This window comes from Chlorocebus sabaeus, chromosome 10 (assembly GCF_047675955.1).
Source record: "Chlorocebus sabaeus isolate Y175 chromosome 10, mChlSab1.0.hap1, whole genome shotgun sequence".
Classification (NCBI taxonomy): domain Eukaryota; kingdom Metazoa; phylum Chordata; class Mammalia; order Primates; family Cercopithecidae; genus Chlorocebus; species Chlorocebus sabaeus.
Genome location: NC_132913.1, coordinates 105,815,679 through 105,834,374, shown reverse-complemented (window position 1 = coordinate 105,834,374; position 18,696 = coordinate 105,815,679). Strand labels below are relative to the sequence as shown.

Genomic DNA, 18,696 nt, shown 5'->3' with positions numbered 1-18,696 from the left:
GGGTCCAGACCTACAGGGCTTAGCGGGTGTTCTCCCTGTGTGTGGAGATGAGAGATTGTAATAAATAAAGACACACGACAAAGAGATAAAGAGAAAACAGCTGGGCCTGGGGGACCACTACCATCAAGACTTGGAGACCGGTAGTGGCCCCGAACGGCTGGGAGCGCTGATATTTATTGCATACAAGACAAGGGGGCAGGGTAAGAAGGGTGACTCTTCTAAGTGATTGACAAGGTGAAGCAAGTCACGTGATCACAGGACAGGGTGCCCTTCCCTCTTAGGTAGCCGAAGCAGAGAGAGAGAATACATCAGCATTTTCTTCTATGCACCTATAAGAAAGATCAGGCTGGGAGCGGTGGCTCACGCCTGTAATCCCATCACTTTGGGAGGCCGAGGCGGGTGGATCACAAGGTCAGGAGATCGAGACCATCCTGGCTAACACGGTGAAACTCCGTCGCTACTAAAAATACAAAAAAAATTAGCTGGGCCTGGTGGCCGGCGCCTATAGTCCGCTACTTGGGAGGCTGAGGCAGGAGAATGGCATGAACCTGGGAGGCGGAGCTTGCAGTGAGCCTCGATCGCACCACTGCACTCCAGCCTGGGCCACAGAGCAAGACTCCATCTCAAAAAAAAAAAAAAAAGAAAGATCAAAGACTTTAAGACTTTCTTTTTTTTTTTTTTTTTTTTTTTTTGAGGCGGAGTGTAGCTCTGTCGCCCAGGCTGGAGTGCAGTGGCTGGATCTCAGCTCACTGCAAGCTCCGCCTCCCGAGTTCACGCCATTCTCCGGCCTCAGCCTCCCGAGTAGCTGGGACTACAGGCGCCCGCCTCCTCGCCCGGCTAGTTTTTTGTATTTTTTAGTAGAGACGGGGTTTCACCGTGTTAACCAGGATGGTCTCGATCTCTTGACCTCGTGATCCGCCCGTCTCAGCCTCCCAAAGTGCTGGGATTACAGGCTTGAGCCACCGCGCCCGGCCGACTTTAAGACTTTCACTGTTACTTCTACTGTTATCTACCACAAACTTCAAAGAGGAACCAGGAGTACGGGAGGAACATGAAAGTGGACAAGCACCACAGGGAGGGGTTTAGGCCTCTGGATGACTGCAGGCAGGCCTGGATCATATCCAGCCTCCCACAAGAAGCTGGTGGAGCAGAGTGTTCCCTGACTCCTCCAGGGAAAGGAGACTCCCTTTTGCGGTCAGATAAGTAATGGGCGTCTTCCCAGACACTGGCATTACCGCATGACCAAGGAGCCCTCAAGCGGACCTTATGTGGGCGTGACAGAGGGCTCACCTCTTGCCTTCTAGGTCACTTCTCACAATGTCCCTTCAGCACCTCACCCTATACCTGCCGGTTATTCCTAGGTTTTATTAGTAATGCAACAAAGAGTAATATTAAAAGCTAATTATTAGTAATGATTGATAATTATCCATGATCATCTCTATATCTAATTTGTATTCTGACTATTCTTATTCTAACTATTTTCTTTATTATACTGAAACAGTCTGTGCCTTGAGTCTCTTGCCTCAGCACCTGGGTAATCCTCCACCCACAATTCCTTGGTCTTAGACCTGCGGGCCTCAGCCTGGTCAGCCAGGAGCTTCTTGCAGGCCTTGTCTGCCTTCAGCTTGTGGATGTGTTCCAGGAGAATCCGCTTGTGTTTGAACACATTCCCCTTCACCTTCAGGTACAGGCTGTGATACATGTGGCGACCAATCTTCTTAGATTCACGGTATCTTCTGAGTAGCCAGCAGAATCCTCATTCTCCTTATCCACGTGACCTCTGGCATTCGGACGTTGGTTGTGCCCTCCCGCTTACCTGTCCCCCTGTGCCTGCCCTTCCGGCCTGCCAAGGTGTTTTTCTGACGTGGAGCTGGGGAACGGACCATCACAGGCTTGCAGATGATCAGCCCATCTTTGATTAGCTTTTGGATCTGCTGATGGGAGCTGGCATTGGCGATCTCACTGGTCTCATTGGGGTCCAACCAGACCTTCTTCTTGCCACAGCGGAGGACACTAGAAGCGAACCTCTTCTAAAGCCTGAGCGTAATTATGGCTGTGGCTGCAGCAGCGAAAGGAAAGAGCTGTGTTCTTTCGGGTTCTTAAAATGTTAAAAATTGGCATATTAGAGTGCTTAAAAGATATGTCTGCAGATTTGAGTTTAAATTAGGTCACTGAATAACTGATTTAGAATTTTAAAGTTTCTTATTGAGATTGCAGGTAGAACCAGAACATTAAAAAAATAATGAAATAAAGCCAGGTGTGGTGGTTCACGCCTGTAATCCCAGCACTTTGGGAGGCCGAGGCAGGCGGATCACAAGGCCAGGAGATCGAGACCATCCTGGCTAACATGGTGAAACCTTGTCTCTACTAAAAATACAAAAAATTAGCCAGACGTGGTGGCGGGCACCTGTAGTCTCAGCTACTCAGGAGGCTGAGGCAGGAGAATGGTGTGAACCCGGGAGGCAGAGCTTGCAGTGAGCTGAGATCCGGCCACTGCACTCTGGCCTCGGTGACAGAGTGAGACTCCATCTCAAAAAAAAAAAAAAGAAATTAAGATTTACTGTATTTATATGTTTACTTTTATTAGTTTGCAGTAAGGGTATTAAGGAGGCTGGTTTATCAATCAATCGCTTTAAAAAAAGAAATAAAATATATTGGATGAACAACTGCAGTATAAGCTGCCTAAAGCAGTTTTAATTTTGAAAAGAAGATCAACCAATTATTAATTAAAGCCCCTTGGCTGGGTGCAGGGGCTTACACCTGTAATCCCAGCACTTTGGGAGGCCGAGGTGGGTGGATCATTTGAAGCCAGGAGTTGAAGACCAGCCTGGGCAACATAGTCAGACCTTGTTTCTAAAAAATGTTAGCATTCACCAGGTTTATGATGAGAATTATATGACTGGTAAGTTGAACTTAAAAGTTTTAAAAATACTTATGTTTTAAAATTTATATTTTTCCTATTCAACATAGTATTGGAAGTTCTGGCCAGAGCAATCAGTCAAGAGAAAGAAAAAAAGGGCATTCAGATAAGAAGAGAGGAAGTCAAACTATCCCTGTTTGAAGATGATGTGATCTTATATCTAGAAAACCCCATCATCTCAGCCCAAAAGCTTCTTAAGCTGATTAGCAACTTCAGCAAAGTCTCAGGATACAAAATCAATGTGCAAAAATTGCTAGCATTCCTATATACCAACAACAGGCAAGCAGAGAGCCAATTCATGAACGAACTCCCATTCACTATTGCCACAAAAAGAATAAACCACCTAGGAACAGAGCTAACAAGGGAAGTGAAAGATCTCTGCAGGGAGAACTACAAACCGGTGCACAGAGAACTCAGAGATGACATAAACAAATGGAAAAACATTCCATGCTCATGGATAGGAAGAATCAATATCGTAAAATGGCCATGCTAGTCAAAGCAATTTATAGATTCAGTGCTATCCCCGTTAAACTACAATTGTCATTCTTCACAGAACTAGAAAAAACTATGTTAAAATTCATACAGAATGAAAAAAGAACCCAAATAACTAAGGCAATCCCAAGCAAAAAGAATAAAGCTGCATGCATCACGCTACCTGACTTCAAATTACACTACAGGGCCACAGTAACCAAACAGCATGGTACTGGTAAAAGAACAGACACATAACTTTCTAACAGGTCTGGAAGCTCTGAGTTTATCTTGGGACCTCAAGAGCAGAGGATCACCCAATTCACAGGTGTTAGAGGATGCAAACCCATGGCTGGGCTCGGCTTTAAAAGTCTTATCTGAAATTCCTTGTGAAACAGAGTTTCATTAAAGCCAATCCAAAAGTCCTATGTAAGTAAAAATAACCATTCTTGCTGCACTTCATGCAGATAATCAGGCCAAGTATAAGATTATAGGATATAATAAATTCCTCTTCAAAGGTTTTAGCCTGTAAATTGTTAAGTACAATGAGTTCTGAGATCCTCTTCAAAGAACCAATGTATCATTATGTTCAGCTCTACTGTTCTTTGTTCTTCATTTTAAAGTTTCTCATTCTTTATAGTTCCTTGCCCCTAGTTATAGTAAACAACCCCGTCCTAGCCTCTGTCACCTGCTATGACCTTAGTCACCCTTGGCCACCTGCTCTGTTTTTAGTCATCCTGAGTCACCTGTTCTGTAACCATCCTTCCTGTCAAACTACCTATCCTGCCACTCCGGCTCATACCCCTACTCTCTTTAAAATAGCCAATCGGAATTAGCTTAGACTGTGTAGTCCAACCCTAGCCAATAGGGGAAAGACACAGCAGTAGGGACTAGCTGTGTTAGGATAAGAACCCCTTCCCCTCCCTTGTTCAGGTCTGCTCTTGCCATTGCTCCATCTGTGAGACACACCCTTCTATAGAAGTAAAATTGTTTTGCTGAGAAAATTAAATTTATGTGCCAGTGCTATTTCTTTTTTTGTTATTCGTTTTTGAGATGGAGTCTTGCTCTGTTGCCCAGGCTGGAGTGCAGTGGCGTGATCTCAGCTCAGTGCAAACTCCGCCTCCCTGGTTCACTCCATTCTCCTGCCTCAGCCTCCCAAGTAGCTGGGACTACAGGTGCCTGCCACCACACCTGGCTAATTTTTTGTGTTTTTAGTAGAGATGGGGTTTCACTGTGTTAGCCAGGATGGCCTTGATCTCCTGACCTCGTGATCCACCCACCTTGGCCTCCCAAATTGCTAGGATTACAGGTGTGAGCCACCGAGCCCGGCCTTGAGTGCTCTTCCTTTTGCAGCACTGAAAATTTATTTCTAACAGGACTAAAGTTTATTCATAATTAGTGCTTGCCAAAAATGAGGACGGAAGAGAAAAATTTTGATCCAAAACTTATCATACATTTGTCATTAAATCCTAGTTTCATTCATTGTTTTTAAGCTTTTTGCCTACATTTTAGAATCACCCTGCTTATTCCTGTGAATCAAGAGGTGATCTTCCGCAGCTTGGGGAAAAAACAAAAAAAAGGGATGGGTAAGGTAAAAAGGTGAATCAATATGCTAGCTCTGGGCAATTATCTTTCAGATTTTGCCAGGTAAAGAAAGTGAGTAAGGTGCTCATAACCTGGAGGTTTCTTTGCTTGAGAAAATAAAACCAAGGAACTTCATAGACCCTCAAAGGGGAATTGTATATCTTGGCAAGTAAAATTTCTTTTTTTGAGACAGAGTTTTGCTCTTGTTGCCCAGGCTGGAGGACAATGGAACAATCTTGGCTCACTGCAACCTCTGCCTCCCCGGGTTCAAGCAATTCTCCTGCCTCAGCCTTCTGAGTAGCTGGGATTACAGGCATACGCCACCATACCTCATTAAGTTTTTGTATTTTTGGTAGAGACGGAGTTTCTCCATGTTGGTCAGTCTAGTCTTGAACTCCCAACCTTAGGTGATCTGCTTGCCTTGGCCTCCCAAAGTGCTGGGATTACAAGCCTGAGCCACCACGCCCAGCTTGCAAGTAAAATTTTAGATGGAAATTATCTGCCACACCACACTTGTGGGAATTGCTGTCTTCACTCTACTATTTACAATAGTGTTATACACAGTAGCACCTTCTAACTAAAATATTGGACAGTTTGCATTGCTGTTGTATTTTGCTTAATTATTATCCTTATAACCGGGATAACAGTTACTGACAAAAAGGAAGCATATAAGTTTTACTATCACAAAGTCAGCTAGGATTTTTTGGGGGGAGGGGGGCGGAGAAGGAGTCTCGCTCTGTCACCCAGGCTGGAGTGCAATGGCACAATCTTGGCTCACTACAAGCTCTGCCTTCTGAGTTCAGGCCATTCTCCTGCCTCAGCCTCCGAGTAGCTGGGACCACAGGCGCCTGCCACCGCACCCGGCTAATTTTTTGTATTTATTTAGTAGAGACGGGGTTTAACTGTGTTAGCTAGGATTGTCTCGATCTCCTGACCTTGTGATCTGCCCGCCTCGGCCTCCTAAAGTGCTGGGATTACAGAGGTGATTACAGCCTGCATATTGAAAAGGCTAGGGTGGGAGGGACAGCTTTTTCGCAGGTTTCGTGAATGACATGCCTGGTCAATCCAGTCCCCTGAGCCCTATGCAAATCAGACATCACCTCCTCCAGCCTCTGCATATATAGCTGGCTGGTGTCCACCACACTTGAGAACCTCCTCTTTCGGCTTTGGAGAGCCTTCCTCTCTCTGTCTCTGTAGAGGGAGCTTCTTCCTTCTGTCTTCCTTCCTTCTTGCCCCTTCTTGCCTATTAAATGTTCCACTCCTTAAAACCAATAATAATAATAAAAAACAACAGACACATAAAAATGGAACAGAATAGAGAACCCAGAAATAAGACCGCACACTTATAACTGTCTGATCTTTGACAAAACCTGACAAAAACAAGCAATGGGGAAAGGATTGCTTATTCAATAAGCTGGGAGTACTGGCTAGCCATATGCAGAAAATTTAAACTAGACCACTTCCTTACACCATATACAAAAATTAACTCAAGATGGATTAAAGGCTTAAATGTAAAACCTAAAACCATAAAATTCCTGGAAGACAACCTAGGAAATACCATTCCGGACATAGGCACGGGCAAATATTTCATGATGAATACGCCAAAAGCAATTGCACCAAAAACAAAAATTGGCAAATGGGATCTAATTAAGACTAAAGAGCTTCTGCACGGCAAAAGAAACTACCAACAGAGTAAAAAGACAACCTACAGAATGGGAGAAAACTCTTGCAAACTATGCATCTGACGAAGGTCTAATATCCAGTATCTATAAGGAACTTAAAGAAATGTATAAGAAGGCCAGGCATGGTGGCTCAAGCCTGTAATCCCAGCACTTTGGGAGGCTGAGACGGGCGGATCATGAGGTCAGGAGATCGAGACCATCCTGGCTAACACAGTGAAACTCTGTCTCTACTAAAAAATACAAAAAACTAGCAGGGCGAGGTGGCGGGCGCCTGTAGTCCCAGCTACTCAGGAGGCTGAGGCAGGAGAATGGTGTGAACCCGGGAGGCAGAGCTTGCAGTGAGCTGAGATCCGGCCACTGCACTCCGGCCTGGGCAACAGAGCGAGACCCTATCTTAAAAAAAAAAAAAAAAAAAGTATAAGAAAAAAACAACCCCATTAAAAAGTAGGCAAAGGACGACCAGGTGTGGTGGCTCGGGTCTGTAATCCTAGCACTTTGGGAGGCCAAGGTGGGCGGATCACCTGAGGTCAGGAGTTCCAGACCAGCCTGGCCAGCATGGTGAAACCCTGTCTCTACTAAAAATACAAAAATTAGTCGGGCATGGTGGTCGGTGCCTGTAATCCCAGCTACTTGGAAGGCTGAGGCAGGAGAATTGCTTGAACTCGGGAGGTGGAGGTTGCAGTGAGCCGAGATTGCACCACTGCATTCCAGCCTGGGCGACAGAGCGAGACTCGTCTTGAGGAAAAAAAAAAGTGGGCAAAGGACATGAAAAGACACTTCTTGAAAGAAGACATAGGCTGGGCACAGTGGCTCATGCCTGTAATCCCAACACTTTGGGATACCGAGGTGAGCAGATCACGAGGTCAAGAGATCGAAACCATTCTGGCCAACATGGTGAAACTCTGTCTACTAAAAATACAAAAATTAGGCCGGGCGTGGTGGCTCAAGCCTGTAATCCCAGCACTTTGGGAGGCCGAGACGGGCGGATCATGAGGTCAGGAGATCGAGACCATCCTGGCTAACACGGTGAAACCCCGTCTCTACTGAAAAATACAAAAAAAAACTAGCCGGGCGAGGTGGCAGGCGCCTGTAGTCCCAGCTACTCGGGAGGCTGAGGCAGGAGAATGGCGTGAACCTGGGAGGCGGAGCTTGCAGTGAGCCGGGATCGCGCCACTGCACTCCAGCCTGGGCGACAGACCGAGACTCCGTCTCAAAAAAAAAAAAAAAAAAATACAAAAATTAGCTGGGTGTGGTGGCACCCTCTTGTAGTCCCAGCTACTCGGGAGGCTGAGGCAGGAGAATCACTTGAACCCAGGAAGCGGAGGTTGCAGTGAGCTGAGATCGTGCCACTGCACTCCAGCCTGGCAACAGAGCAAGGCTCCATCTCAAAAAAAAAAAAAAAAAAAAAAGAAGAAGAAGACATACATGTGAGCAACAAACACATGGATAAAAGCTCAACATCACTCATCATTAGAGAAATGCAAATCAAAACCACAATGAGATACCGTCTCATACCAGTCAGAATGGCTGTTATTAAAAAGTCAAAAAATAACAGATGCTGGAAAGGTTGTAGAGAAAAAGGAACGCTTATACATTGTTGGTGGGAGTATAAATTTGTTCAACCAATGTGGAAGACAGTGCGGTGATTCCTCAAAGACCTAAAGACAGAACTACCATTCAACCCAGCAATCCCATTACTGGTTATATACGCAAAGGAATATAAATTGTTCTATTATAAGGATATGGCGTAGCTTTGTGCCCCCATCCAAATTTCATCTTTTTTTTTTTTTTTGAGACGGAATCTCACTCTGTTGCCCAGGCTGGAGTACAGTGGTGTGATCTTGGCCCACTTCAACCTCTGCCTCCTGGATTCAAGAGATTCTCTTGCCCCAGTCTCCTGAGTAGCTGGGATTACAGGCGCTCACCACCGTGCCTTGCTAAGTTTTGTATTTTTAGTAGAGATGGGGTTTCACCATATTGGCCAGGCTGGTCTCGAACTCCTGACCTCAGGTGATCTGCCCACTTTGGTCTCCCAAAGTGCTGGGATTACAGGCGTGAGCCGCTGCGCCTGGCCCCAAATTTCATGTTGAATTGTAATCACCAGATGTTGAGGGAGAAATCTGCTGGGAAGTGATTGGATTATGGAGGCAGTTTCCCCCATCCTGTTCTTATGATAGTGAGTGAGTTCTCACGAGATCTGATGGTTTTATAAGGAGCTCTTCCCCCTTAGCTTTGTTCAGTCTGTCTTGCCTACTGCTGTGTAAGATGTATCTCTTCCCCTTCCACCATGATTGTAAGTTTGCTGAGGCCTCCCCCCCATGCAGAACTGTGAATCAATTAAACCTCTTTTCTTTATAAATTACCCAGTCTGGGGTATGACTTTATAGTAGTGTGAAAACAGACTAATACATATAAAGATACATGGACATGTATGTTCATTGCAGCATTATTCACAATAGCAAAGACATGGAATCAACCTAAATGCCCATCAGTGATAGACTGGATAAAGAAAATATGGTACATATATACCATGGAATACTATGCAGCCATAAAAAAATGAGATCATATTCTTTGCAGGGACATGGGTGGAGCCAGAGGCTATTATCCTCAGCAAACTAACGCAGGAATGGAAAACCAAATACTGCATGTTCTTACTTATAAGTGGGAGATAAGGCCAGGTGCAGTGGCTCACGCCTGTAATCCCAGCACGTTGGGAGGCCGAGGTGGGCAGATCACGAGGTCAGGAGATCGAGACCATCCTGGTCAACACAGTGAAACCCCCGTCTCTACTAAAAATACAAAAAATTAGCCGGGCGTGGTGGCAGGTGCCTGTAGTCCCAGCTACTTGGGAGGCTGAGGCAGGAGAATGGCATGAACCCGGGAGATGGAAGTTGCAGTGAGCCGAGATTGTGCCACTGCACTCCAGCCTGGGCGACAGGCGAGACTCCGTCTCAAATAAATAAATAAAAAAATAAGTGGGAGCTAAATAATGAGAACACATGGATGCATAGAGGTGAACACACACTGGGGCCTATTGGAGGGTGGAGGGTGGGAGGAGGGAGAGGATCAGGAAAAATAACTAATGTGTAGTAGGCTTAATACCTCAGTGATGAAATAATTTGTACAACAAACGTCCATGACACACGTTTACCTGTGTAACAAACCTGCACATCCTGCACATGTACCCCTGAATTTAAAAGGTAAAAAGGACAGACGTGGTGGCTCACGCCTGTAATCCCAGCATTTTGGGAGGCCAAAGCAGGCGGATCACGAGGTCAGGAGTTCGAGACCAGCCTGGCCAACTTACTGAAACCCTGTCTGTACTAAAAATACAAAAAATTAGCTGGGCCTGGTGGTGGGCACCTGTAATCCTAGCTACTTGGGAGGCTGAGGCAGGAGAATCACTTGAGCCCGGGAGGCGGAGGTTGCAGCGAGCCGAGATCACGCCAGTGCACACCAGCCCAGGCCACAGTGTGAGACTCCATCTTAAAAAAAAAATTGGTTAAAATAAAATAAAATAAAATTTGTATATTAAGAATTGAGAAAAAAAATTGAATATTCATTTTTAAAAGCCAAAGTCAATTCTAAATAACCTTTCCTCTACACATAAGCTACCATCAGTGGCATCAAGAAAACTATGTGGCCAGGCATGGTGGCTCATGCCTGTAATCCCAGCACTTTAGGAGGCTGAGGCAGGAGGATTCCTTGAGCCCAGGAGTTCAAGACCAGCCTGGGATACAAAGTAAGACTCCATCTCTACAAAAAATCAAATAATTAGCTGGGCGTGGTGTCACGTGCCTGTAGTCTTACTTGCTTAGGAGGCTGAGATGAGAGGATTGTTTGAGCCTGGGAGGTTGAGGCTGTAGTGAGCTATAATCGAGCCACCGCACTCCAGCCTGGGTGACAGAGTGAGACTCTGTCTCAAAAAAAACAAAAAAAAAAAAACAAAAAAAAAAAACCCAAGAAAACTCATAGCTGCTTTGGAAAGCAGTTTGGAAGTTCCCCAAAAAGCTAAATGTAGTGTTACAGCTCTTTTAGAATTTGTCTAGTGGGGCTTTTGGTTTTTGTTGGAAAGTCCCCTAAGTAAAAAAGCAAAATAAAACATAACAAAAAACAAAAAGCTAAATATGGAGTTACTATGTCTTAGCAATTCCACTCCTAGGTATATACCCAAACGAATTGAAAACGGGGCTAGGGGAGGGATAGCATTAGGAGAAATACCTAATGTAGATGATGGATTGATGGGTGCAGCAAACCACCATGGCACGTGTATACCTATGTCACAAACCTGCACATTCTGCACATGTATCCCAGAACTGAAAGTATATTAAAAAAAGAGGCCAGGCGCGGTGGCTCACGCCTGTAATCCCAGCACTTTGGGAGGCTGAGGCGGGCGGATCACGAGGTCAGGAGATCAAGACCATCCTGGTGAACACGGTGAAACCCCATCTCTACTAAAAATAAAAAAAAATTAGCCAGGCGTGGTGGTGGGCGCCTGTAGTCCCAGCTTCTAGGGAGGCTGAGGCAGGAGAATGGCGTGAACCCGGGAGGCGGCGGAGCTTGCAGTGAGCCGAGATCGCGCCACTGCACTCCAGCCTGGGCGACAGAGCAAGACTCCGTCTCAAAAAAAAAAAAAAAAAGAAATGAAAATACATGTCTACACAAAAACTTGTGCATTAATGTTCATAGCATTGTTCGTAATAGACAAAAAATGGAAACAACCCAATTGTCCAACAGCTGCCAAATGGATAAACAAAATGTGGAATATTCACACTATGGAATATTATCGTGGCTGGGGGCGGTGGCTCATGCCTGCATTTGAGAAGCTGAGGCAGGCAAATCTCTTGAGCCCAAAAGTTCGAGAACAGCCTGGGGAACATGATGAAACCCCATCTCTACAAAAAATACAACAATTAGCTAGGTGTGGTGGCATGCACCTGTAATGTCAGCTACTTGGGAGGCTGAGGTGGGAGATTTGTTTCAGTCCGAAGGTGGAAGATGAAGTGAGCCAAGCCATTGCACTCCCGCCTGGGTAACAGAGTGAGAACCTGTCTCGCAAAAAAAAAAAAAAAAAAAAAAAAAGAAAAGAAAATAATATTATCCAGCTATACAACGAGGTACTGACACGTATCCAACATGGATGAACCTTAAAAACATGTTGAGCCGGGCGCGGTGGCTCACGCCTGTAATCCCTGCACTTTGGGAGGCCGAGGCGGGCGGATCACGAGGTCAGGAGATCGAGACCATCCTGGCTAACATGGTGAAACACCGTCTCTACTAAAATACAAAAAATTAGCCGGCGCGGTGGCGGGCGCCTGTAGTCCCAGCTACTCCGGAGGCTGAGGCAGGAGAATAGCGCGAACCCGGGAGGCGGAGCTTGCAGTGAGCCGAGATGGTGCCACTGCACTCCAGCCTGGGCGACAGAGTGAAGACTCCGCCTCAAAAAAAAAAAAAAAAAAAAAAAAAACATGTTGAGCAAAGGAAGCCAATCACAAAAGACCACAGAATGTATGACTTCATTATGTGAAATGTCCAAAATATGCTAAGCTACAGAAACAGAAAGTAGATTAGTGGATGCATAGTGTTGGTATAGGGTGGAGTGGTGAAGGCAGGGAGTGATATTAAATGGGCATGTGGTTTCTTTTTGGGATGATGAAATGTTCTAAAATTATTTTGTGGTGATGGTCGCAAAGCTGTATATACTAAAAAACACTGAATTATACTTTTTCTGAGATGGAGTCTTGCTCTTTTGCCCAGGCTGGAGTGCAGTGGCACGATCTCGGCTCACTGCAACCTCTGCCTCCCAGGTTCAACGATTCTCTTGCCTCAGCCTCCCGAGTAGCTGGGATCACGGGCATGCACCATCATAGCTGGCTAATTTTTGTATTTTTAGTAGAGATGGGGTTTTGCCATGTTGTCCAAGCTAGTCTTGAACTCTTTTTTTTTTTTTTTGAGATGGAGTCTCACTCAGTCACCTTAGCTGGAGGGCTGGAGTGCTGTGGTGCGATCTTGGCTCACTGCAACCTCTGCCTCCTGGGTTCAGGCAATTCTCCTGCCTCAGCCTCTGAGTAGCTGGGACTATAGGCATGTGCCACCATGGCCAGCTAATTTTTGTATTTTTAGTAGAGACAGGGTTTCACCATATTGGTCAGGCTGGTCTTGAACTTATGACCTTGTGATCCGCCCGCCTCGGCCTTCCAAAGTGTTGGGATTACAGGCGTGAGCCATCGTGCCCAGCCTGAACTGTACATTTTAATGGGTGAATTTTGTGTTATGTGAATTATATCTCAATAAAGCAGTTTGTAAAACATGCAGAGGCACGATCATAGCTCACTGTAGCCTTGACCACCAGGCCTGAAGCAATCCTCCTGCCTGTCTCCCAAGTATCTGAGAATACATGCTTGTACCACCATGCCAGACCCTCACTGCTCCTTGGTTAGGTCCCCCGCTAGCTGCATGAGGCTCCTGCCTGCCTGTCCTCAAAGCCTTCCCACCTCGTGGGAACTCATGTTCTCAACTCTCTTTGCACACCCCTCTGCCACCAATTCCATCCTCTCGGTGCTGGCTGTCTTCTGCCAGTGGCTAGGGGTGAAACAGTTTGGCAAAGTAGATTGCAGGACTAATGGCCAGTTTGTTGTCTGCTTTTTAACTCTTGGCAAGAGATCTATTTAGAAATGGTGTTGGCCTGGCACAGTGGCTCAAGCCTGTAATCACAACATTTTGGGAGGCTGAGGCAGGAGGATTGTTTGAGCCCAGGAGTTGGAGACCAGCCTGAGCACACAGCAAGACCCTGTCTCTACAGAAAATTTTTTAAAAATTATCTGGGCTGGGTGCGGTGCCTCACACCTGTAATCTCAGCACTTTGGGAGGCTGATGGGGGTGGATCATTTGAGGTCAGGAGTTTGAGACTAGCCTGGCCAATATGGTGAAACCCCATCTCCACTAAAAATACAAAACTTAGCCAGGAGCAGTAGCAGGTGCCTGTAATTCCAGCTACTTGGGAGGCTGAGGCATGAGAATCACTTGAACTCAGGAGGCAGAGGTTGCAGTGAGCTGAGATCTGGCCACTGAGTTCCAGCCTGGGTGACAGAGTGAGACTCAGTCTCAGTAAATACATACATAAATTAAAATTAAAAAATTATCTGGGCATGGTGGCATGTGCCTATAGTCCCAGGTACTCAGTGGCTGAAGTGGAAGGATCTCTTGAGCCCAGTAGTTCAAGGCTGCAGTGAGCAGTGATTGCGTTACTGCACTCCAGCCTGGACGGAGGGAGACCCTATCTCTAAAAGTAAAAAAGCATTGTAATGCGCTTTAGGCCAGTGTAGGAACACTCTGGAGCAGGATGACATACCTGCTGTGTGGCGCGGGGTAGGTTGCCCTCTCTGAGCCTGTGAGGTAGACATGTGCCTGGCCGCTTGGATCAGTATCTGCTGAACAACTCCTAACCTGGAGCGGGTTGGCTCTGTGCCGAGCTCTGTAGGTAGTAACTCATTAATCTTCACAATAAGCTTCGAGGCCGGGCGTGGTGGCTCAAGCCTGTAATCCCAGCACTTTGGGAGGCCGAGACGGGCAGATCACGAGGTCAGGAGATCGAGACCATCCTGGCTAACACGGTGAAACTCTGTCTCTACTAAAAAAAATACAAAAAACTAGCCGGGCGAGGTGGTGGGTGCCTGTAGTCCCAGCTACTCGGGAGGCTGAGATAGGAGAATGATGTGAACCCGGGAGGCGGAGCTTGCAGTGAGCTGAGATCCAGCCACTGCACTCCAGCCTGGGCGACAGAGCGAGACTCCGTCTCGGAAAAAAAAAAATACAATAAGCTTCGAAAGCTCGGTAGGTTTCAATAAGCTCAGTAGTATCACCCCATTTGACAGATGAGAAACCAAGGCACAGAACGGTTAAGTAACTTGCCCAAGTTATTCATGGCAAGTGTGGACTTCAAACCAGATGGGCTGCCTCCAGAGTCCATGTTTTGTTTTGTTTTGTTTTGTTTTTTTCAGACGAAGTCTCACGCTGTTGCCAGGCCGGAGTGCAGTGGTGTGATCTCAGCTCACTGCAGCCTCCAACTCCCCGGTTCAAGCGATTCTCCTGCCTCAGCTTCCCAAGTAGCTGGGATTATAGGCATGCACCACCATGCCCAGCTAATTTTTAGTAGAGACGGTGTTTCACCATGTTGACCAGGATGGTCTCGATCTCCTGACCTTGTGATCCACCCACTTCGGCCTCCCAAAGTGCTGGGATTACAGGTGTGAGCCACCGCGCCTGGCCAAGAGTACAGGTTCTTAATCTGTTTATTCAACTGCTCCTGGCAGACTAACCCTAAGTTTATCGATAACAGTAAAAAGAAGGAGAGGCTGCTGTTAACACCTCTGTGCATCTCATTTAGTTCTCTACAAGGAGGCTCAGTGATCCTGAGTCACCCGTCCAGTGTTACACACAGCCAATTAGAGCAGAACCTGTGTTTGTATCTTGATCAGTCCAATTTCAAGTGCTCTGTTTCTACCACCTTGTCCAGCATTTGGCCCAAGCCTAGTGTTTATGGACCACTGGTGTGAGGTTCCCACTTTTTTCAAAGGCTCCACCTGTGGGCAGGGCTTTGGAGGAGTAAAACCGCCCCCCGACACACACATGTTCATGCACACACAGGGTTTTCACGTTCGTTTCTTCAACTTCTTCCCTGGACCACCTAAGCCTGGCCAGTTATCCCCCCTCTTTCTCCTTTTCTTCTAGCAAAGAGAGCTAGTCTGGGATCCAGGAAAAAAAAATTTACAAACGAACTACTTGCTGGTTATTTTTAAAACTACATATTATTCAAACACCTTTGAGGTCATGTGTCTACCTCCATTTCCCTCTGTAATTAATCATAGAGCTGGAAACCTGACACATAATTTTTTTTTTTTTTTTTTTTTTTTGAGATGGAGTTTCGCTCTGCCACCAGACTGGAGTGCAATGGTACGGTCTTGGCTCACTGCAACCTCTGCCTCCCGGGTTCGAGCAATTCTCCTGCCTCAGCCTCCTGAGTAGCTGGGATTACAGGCGCGCACCACCATGCCCAGCTAATTTTTGTACTTTTAGTAGAGATGGGGTTTCACCATGTTGGCTAGGCTGGTCTCAAACTCCTGACCTTGTGATCTGCCCACCTCGGACTCCCAAAGTGCTGGGATTACCGGTGTGAGCCACCACGCCTGGCCCCCTTTTTTTTTCTTTTTGAGACAGGGTCTCACTCTGTCACCCAGGCTGGTGTGTGCAGTGGTGCCATCTCAGCTCACTGCAACCTCTGCCTCCTGAGTTCAAGTGATTCTCCTGTCTCAGCTTCCTGAGTAGCTGAGATTACAGGTGTGCACCACCACACCCAGCTAATTTTTGTATTTGTAGTAGAGACGGGATTTCCCCACGTTGGCCAGACTGGTCTCAGACTCTTGACCTGAAAGTGATCCGACCACCTTGGCCTCTCAAAGTATTGGGATTACAGGTGTGAGCCACCACGCCTGACCTCTCCCTCCCCACTTTCGGTCCACCATAGTTCAGCTGGATCTGACACTTGCCTTCTGAGTGTGGTCAAATGAGACCTAGCCTGGCCAGTCAGAGAAGCCCATTCCCCTAACTCCTAGGACTGGTTCAGGGTTGGGCACACGACCCCAGCTGGATCAGTGAAACTCAAGTCTTAGAACTATTGGAGGCTCCACTAGTTTTGATGAAGTTGCAACCTAGAAAGCTGGAACTTCTAGAGACCATCTTTCTACTTCAGGGAGAAAGCCTGACAGAGAATGATACCAATGCTGAAGAAAGCAGAGCTGAACAGATATTCCCATTGAGTCCCTGGATTCAGCCATGCCTGACGCCACCACGACATCATCCCACACTTCTTAATTTCATGAGCTGGTAAATTCTCCTTTTGGTTTCAGCTACTTTGTTTTGAGTATTCATCTCTTGCACCTAAAAGGTTCTGCCTCATTGTCCTCTCCATTGGAAGGTGAAGAAACTGAGGTCAGGGAAATGACTTTCTCAAGGTCACTTGGCTACTGAATGACAGAGCTGGAACTGGAGTCCAGGTCTGTAAGGCCAGTGACACCTGCTGTTTGGCAAGAAGCATGTGGTCTGGTTGTTACTGCTCAGTGCCACTCCAGGAGAGGCAGGTGCCCATCATTCAGTACAGATGGCCCAGCGGGAGGATGCCCCCAGCCCCAGAGAACCATCAGCAGGTGCCCCTCAAAGCTGGGCATACCCAGAGTGACCTGCATACTCCAGGGCCTGGCCCTGTGGTTTGTCTGCCCAATATAGCAGTGACTCAAACACATCAGAGCACATAGAACCACCTTCTTCAGGAAGGTGAAGACACAGTCCATGGCTCCAACCCCAGTTCAGGTGCAGCCCCAATCCAAGACAGCTGGGCCCAGTGCCAAGGTTGTTGGCCTGGGGTGAAGGGCACCTAAGCGGGGAGGCTGAACTGTGGCCAGGGTGGGACCTCTGTGCCTTTGGCTGGCCCCAAGGAAGTGTGGAGCTGAGCCAGCGCTTCCTGGTCATCAGCCATTCCAAGGCTACCTTCAGGAGCTTTGCTATAGCCAAGTGAAATAGGAGAATCTTATTCTTCTATTTCAATAAATATCTTTAATCTTTCTTTTTTTTTTTGAGACAGAGTCTCACTCTGTCGCCCAGGCTGGAGTGCACTGGCGCAATCTCAGCTCACTGCAGCCTCTGCCTCCCAAATTCAAGCGATTCTCTTGCCTCAGCCTCCTGAGTAGTTGGGACTACAGGCACATGCTACCCTGCCCGGCTAATTTTTATATTTTTAGTAGAGATGGGGTTTCACCATGTTGGCCAGGATGGTCTCAATCTCCTGACCTTGTGATTTGCCTGCCTCGGCCTCCCAAAGTGCTGGGATTACAGGCATAAGTCACCACGCCCGCCCTTTTAATCATTTTTATGAACTGAAAACCAGTGTCACTTGTCAAAAATAAATACTGACCCCAAAGATAAATACAATGAAAACAAAATGTTGTTAAAGCTTAACTAGAGACACCTGCCCAACTAAAGTATGAATCTGGATCCCGGGTCTTTCTTTCCAAAGGCATTAAAGACACACTAGTGCCAAGGCCGTGTCCTTGAAGTCTGATTGATTGCTGTGCTGTGGCCACGTACAGCCACCCTACTTCAGCCAGTGGTATACTTGTGTATCTCAAGCTTTGAGAAACACTGAGATAAGCCAATTGTAAACTCTGAACAAATGCCCATGGGCCTTGGGAGGGACATATTTTAGGCGTAATTTCTCTTTTCTTTTTTTTAAGTTGTTTTCTTTTTTTTTTTTTTGAGACAGAGTCTCACCCTGTTGCCCAGGCTGGAGTGCAGTGGCGCGATCTCGACTCACTGCAACCTCCACCTCCTGGGTTCACGCCATTCTGCTGCCTCAGCCTCTTGAGTAGCTGGGATTATAGGCTCCCGCCACCACGCCTGGCTACTTTTTTGTATTTTTAGTAGAGATAGGGTTTCACTATTTTGGCCAGACTGGTCTCTAACTCCTGACCTTGTGATCCGCCCACCTCGGCCTCCCAAACAGCTGGGATTACAGGCGTGAGCCCCCACGCCCAGCCTTTGGGCATCATTTCTGAACAAAACTCTTTTTTTTTTTTTTTTTTGAGACGGAGTCTTGCTCTGTCGCCCAGACTGGAGTGCGGTGGCTGGATCTCAGCTCACTGCAAGCTCCGCCTCCCAGGTTTACGCCATTCTCCTGCCTCAGCCTCCCGAGTAGCTGGGACTACAGGCGCCCGCCACCTCGCCCGGCTAGTTTTTTGTATTTTTTTTAGTAAAGACGGGGTTTCACCGTGTTAGCCAGGATGGTCTCGATCTCCTGACCTCGTGATCCGCCCGTCTCGGCCTCCCAAAGTGCTGGGATTACAGGCTTGAGCCACCGCGCCCAGCCACAAAACTCTTGAAATGCCTAACTGCAAGTTAGCAGGCCTGGGGCTGAGATGGGAAAACTGCGAGAAAGTTCTCTGCTGTTTTCACTCATGTAGCCACAAAGACAAGCTGTTGGATGATCAAGTC

At 46.9% G+C, this 18,696-nt stretch overlaps 1 non-coding gene and 1 pseudogene across 1 annotated transcript; one reads left to right on the top strand and one right to left on the bottom strand.

Annotated features, from left to right (window-relative positions):
- Positions 1-1,438: 1,438 nt before the first annotated feature.
- LOC103218323 (large ribosomal subunit protein eL19-like) lies at positions 1,439-17,000 on the bottom strand (annotated as a pseudogene).
- LOC119625481 (U7 small nuclear RNA) lies at positions 10,673-10,735 on the top strand. The gene has a single exon (XR_005241674.1). It is a non-coding gene; the product is annotated as a U7 small nuclear RNA (small nuclear RNA).
- Positions 17,001-18,696: the final 1,696 nt, after the last annotated feature.